Raw genomic sequence first — 5214 nt, forward strand, 5'->3', positions numbered from 1 at the left:
ATTTATATGTGTAGTTAATTTAGATGTTGTAATTTGTTCTTAAAAATTGTGCACTTTTGTATAGAAACTTTATTTTTCCATATGTACGAAAATGTAGAGTGAAAACGAAAACAAACATTTAAGAAAAAACAAAGGAAAAAATGGAAGAAGGAAAAGAAAACCGCCCGGCTCGGCCACGACCGCATTTTCATAAAGTGTTTCCACCGCATTTACATGAGGGGGGACGTTGGAAAAAATAAGAAGAGGAAGAAGAAGAAAAAAAGAGGAGAAGAAGAAGGAATAGAGGAGTGGAAGACTTTTTTCTTCTACTCCTCTATTCCTTCTTCTTCTCCTCTTTTTTTTTTCTTCTTCTTTTTTATCGCGAACTAGGGTAGAGGGTCGAGGGTCACCCTCTCGACCGTGATAACTTATACCATGGGAGCATCCCCCGGCCCTCTCGCTCGACCAGAACTCTCGAGGACACCCAAACCCTAGAGAAAAAACAATGTTGGTCTCCTACCCCATCCCGCCGCGCCCCTACCCAACAAACTCTCTCGAGGCCACCCAAATTTACCAAGTTAAAAGAGTGTTGTCGTCGAGGCCACCCCAAACCCTTGAAGCATTGTGTCGAGGCCACCCCAAACCCTTGAAGCGTTGTCGAGGCCACCCCAAACCCTAGAGAAGCAGCGTCGAGGCCACTAATATGATTCCTTATTGTGATTAGCTAGCTAGTTCTACGTTTGCCACTAATATATATATCCATCTGTCATGTTTGAATAATAATTGACATGTTGTAAATATTTGCAGAAACTATGGAGCACCCCCGAGATGAAGCAACAAAAGCGATGTTGGGGGACATAATCGCAAAAGGAAGTGATGTCGTTGTGTCGTTTCTCAACGACACTGATGGTCTAGAGGAAGGACGGGGTAGTGAAGAAGGCTGTGATTATGATGCCTCCGGTGACCCATTAATGCCTGTACAAGAAGAGGGCTAGGATTATGATGGCTCCGGTGACCCAATGGAGGCACAAGAAGGAGACCGTGATGACGGCTCCGGTGACCGAACCGAGTCCGGCCAGGTATATATATATATATATATATATATATATATATATATATATATATATATATATATATTAGTTAAGCCCATGCTGACTAGCTAATTGATGCATTCATTGTTTTCATATGTACACATATTAATTAACTCTCGTCTTTCTTCTTTTCTCTAGCCCTCTGGATCGAGCTCAACTTCGGTAAAGAAACGAGGCCCGAAGAAAAAGTTGCGCTCGGATGAAAGGTTTGAGATCACAACAATCGCGCGTGATGGCAAGCCGATTGAACCCATCCGGACAAGGGATGCATTTCGTGCTCAGTGCGGGGTTCTTGTTAGGGACAAGATCCCGATCAGTATCCAGCAATGGTTAAAGCCTAAGAAGGAAGGCCCTGAGGTGTCTTATGTTTCCAATATGCAGAAAGAAGATCTTTGGACAACGCTTAAGGCAAATTTCACTCTACCGCCAGAGGAGGATCCGGAGAAGGCAGTTATAGAGAAATTGATCAAGTCTCATGCTCTTAAGAAGATGGCAGAACTATTCAGGAGGTGGAAGAATGAGCTGAAAACGTTTGCCAACAAAGAAAAGACACCAGAATTCATCGGAAAGTATGAGAAGATCAGAGATCAATGGCCCGCATTTGTGGCCCACAAGACATCGGAAAAGAGTAAGAATATGTCAGCGACAAACAAGATTAATGCTGCGAAGAAGAAGCATCACCATCGCATGGGGTTAGGTGGTTACCTCAAAGCCCGACCTTTGTGGAACAAGGCTGAGAATGACCTGATTGCTAAAGGGGTCAAACCAGAGATATTGAACTGGCCAGACCGTTGCCGGACTCGGTTCTTCAGGGTTGGCGGAACCTTGGATCCTGTATCTGGGAAGTGCGTTTGGACGGAAGAGCAACTGCGAATACCCTTCATGAGGCTTAAGGAGTATATCGAGAAAGCGCAGCAAGGGATGTTCATTCCAGACAGAGAGAAGGACGACCTCACAATGGCCCTCGGGAATCCTGAGCACCCTGGACGGACACGAGGCACGCCAGGCTCCCTTACATGGAAGGCTGGGTTTCCGGACGCAGGGGGTTACAAAAGCCAGGAGAGGAGGAAGAAAGTGGAGCATAGCCAACTTCAGGCGCTGCACGAAAGGGTACAAGGGCTAGAGGAACGAGAAGCAGATCGCAGCAAACGACCTGCCGAAGCTTCCCCTGAAGCTACCCCGCCATCTCAGCGGAGAAGCAGCGTGGCTTCCACCAAGCAGACTCAGCAGCTGGAGCCTGTCTTCACGGCTCCTTCTAGCTACCCCGTGGATGCTATCACAGAGTCTCAACATTGCCTCCTTATGGCGCGATGGATGACATTGAAAGTGAAAGCGGCTGTTGGCTCTGTTTTATCTACTGGACCTGGCACAACCTACCACGGCCGGTCGATTCCAGAAGGATATGCTAGGGTGATGGTGGATCAAATAACGGACGGATTTGAGGACCTTGAGCTTGACCACCCTATGGGTGAAGGGGAGATTCGGCTAGGTTCTTCTCTGAAGACTCCATGCCTATGGCGGAAGGAGCTCATCAACCTTCCGAACTGGACGCCTCCGCCTCCTCCTCCTCCTCCGGCGAGTCAGGGCACTCTGCCTCCTCTGCCTCCTCTAGCGAGTGATCAGGGCACTTAGCCTCCTTCTTCGGCGTGGCGGCACTCCGCCTCCTTCTCCGCCTGCGCCGACGCGCCCGAGCAGCCAACCTCCTCCTCCGCCTCGTCAACAAGGGCAGAAGAGACCGGCCGCCACTCCGGTTGCTCCGGCGCGTCGTCCTACTCCTCCGCCTCGTAAGAAAGGAAAGACAGCCGCAGCCGCTCCGTCTGCTCCGCGTCTAGCAGTACAGCCAGAGGCAGGCAATACAGATATGGTCCTTCTCTGAAGACTCCAGAGAAGTTACCATATGAGAGGAGCCAGGAGGAAAACGCGAAGATCGTGCAAGCTGAAGTGACCAACTTCTTTGAAGGGGTCAAAGCAAAGAAAAATCTACCGCCGGAGGAGAAGATAGATCCGGTAAAAGCGAAGCGTACTCTGGCTGCCCTGACGAAACCATCAAAGTCTCCGGTGAAAGACAACTATAAGCGCATTCTTACAAAGTCATTTATCGAAGCGGAGCGGTCAGGAAGTACTGTCAGTGGTCAAAGGTTAGCAGAACGACGAGCTGGGAAAAAAGTTGCCCAACTCGGCGAACAAGCGAACCAATCGTTGCCCCCGCTCCTGGTGTCTGGCGTCGTCGCAAATCATCCGGGCGGGACGGTGCCCGGTTATAACGATCTTGGAGATTACGTGCCCGATGATGCACATTTTGATTTCTTGGAGGTGGACGAACACAAATACGTGTACGGGAAGCCTCTCGTCAAAGATGAAAGATCTCTAACAACGATGATGCGAAGATTCCATGATTGGTATATGAAAACCTTCAGAGAGTCTGAGGGGAGGAATATTTTGATGCTGAGAGTTAGAGAGGAGCATGACCTCGTTGGAATTGAACTGTTGAATGTTCCATTTGAGGAGTTCTTCGAGTTTTTCAATCTAAAGGCCCTCGATAAGTTAATGATCACTTGCTACTGCCTGTAAGTAGTACTACTTCTGTCATTAAGTCTCTATATATAGGTCAGCTCTTTCATTGCATATATTTTTAATTATTCTCACTATATTATGCAGATTGAAGATCGCCGAATTGAAGAAAAGACAAATCGTTGATATTGGATTCATTAACACAAATCTCATAGATGCATATATGGTTAAATTTCAGGCCAAAGATACCGAGGCCAAGCTGCTACAATCGTTTGTATTAAATCAAAACAAAGCTATAATACTCTTCCCTTACAAATTCAAGTGAGTGTTACTGTCTTGTGCATATTCGGTTTCCCTTATTAGTCGAGGTTATAGTAATGTAATTGATGAGTTATGCATGCGTGCGCAGGTTCCACTATATTCTCCTAGAGATTAAGCTTGAACAGGGACTAGTAACCGTCTTAGACTCGAGACGAAAAGATCCCTCGGAGCATGCGGACATGACTGCAATTCTAGAGAAGTAAGTTAAATCGATTATTATTGCACCATATCGGCAACTTTGTTCATTTCCTGATATCAAGTAATTGTTTTCTTTGTCTGGCAGGGTTTGGAATAAATTCACCTCAAAAACTCCAGGACTGCCGAAGAAGCTGCAATTTAGATACCCGAAAGTAAGTACTATAGTAGCATATATGTTCCACGCATCTCCTAGTGATTCAAGCGCTAGTTTCATTAATACCATTTAGCATGCTTGCTAATTATCAGTTTGATTGACCTCTATTTCTTGTAAAGTGGTTGTGGCAGGAACAAGGGAATAATTATTGTGGATACTACATTTGCGAGTCCATCCGCCACACGACCTGTGAACGGGGCTACTCCGACAAACAATATGAAGTGCGTAAATAATAATATTCACAATTTTATTTTATTACTATCATTTGTGTTCAGTTTCATTTATTCATACATATGTATTAACCCCCTTCTTCAAATTAGATTATTCGGATGTGGGATGAACTCCTACCACCAGATTGTATGCGAGGAATTCAAGAGGAATTGGCGACATTCTTTCTTGACCACGTGATCGCTAAATATGGAGAATACCATGCTGACCCTGATGCGTTCGATTTTAATTAGGAGATTATATTGTAAGAGATACTTATATTGTATATATGTAGCCAGTAGCGTCGCATAGATATACGAGAACTTGTTGTTCGACCAATCTCTTAGAGAAGGAGAGGTGGTCGATATCACTTCTCTTTGTATGCATCTGTTCATGACGATCTTCTGTTTCCTTCATTTGCTTACTAGCTAGCGTGTCTAGTCCTCTCTATACGTATAGTATGTAGCGTCGACCAAGCATGGAGATAAGAGAGGACACTTCTCTCTATTAATTAGCTAGCTAACACAATATATGAAACACCTAAATTAACCCCCCAAAACCCCCAAACCCTCCCCCCTTTCAAAAAAAAACAAAAACCCCAGCACCTGAAATGCTGACGCGTGGATGCCTATTGGTCCCGGTTGGTGCCACCAACCGGGACCAAAGGGCCTCCTGCCTGGGCTCGCCGCACAGGCCACGTGGAGGCCCATCTGTCCCGGTTTATGCATGAACCGGGACTAAAGGTTTAGGGCA

The sequence above is a fragment of the Triticum aestivum genome, chromosome 5B, assembly GCF_018294505.1.
Source record: "Triticum aestivum cultivar Chinese Spring chromosome 5B, IWGSC CS RefSeq v2.1, whole genome shotgun sequence".
NCBI classification, from domain to species: Eukaryota; Viridiplantae; Streptophyta; class Magnoliopsida; order Poales; family Poaceae; genus Triticum; species Triticum aestivum.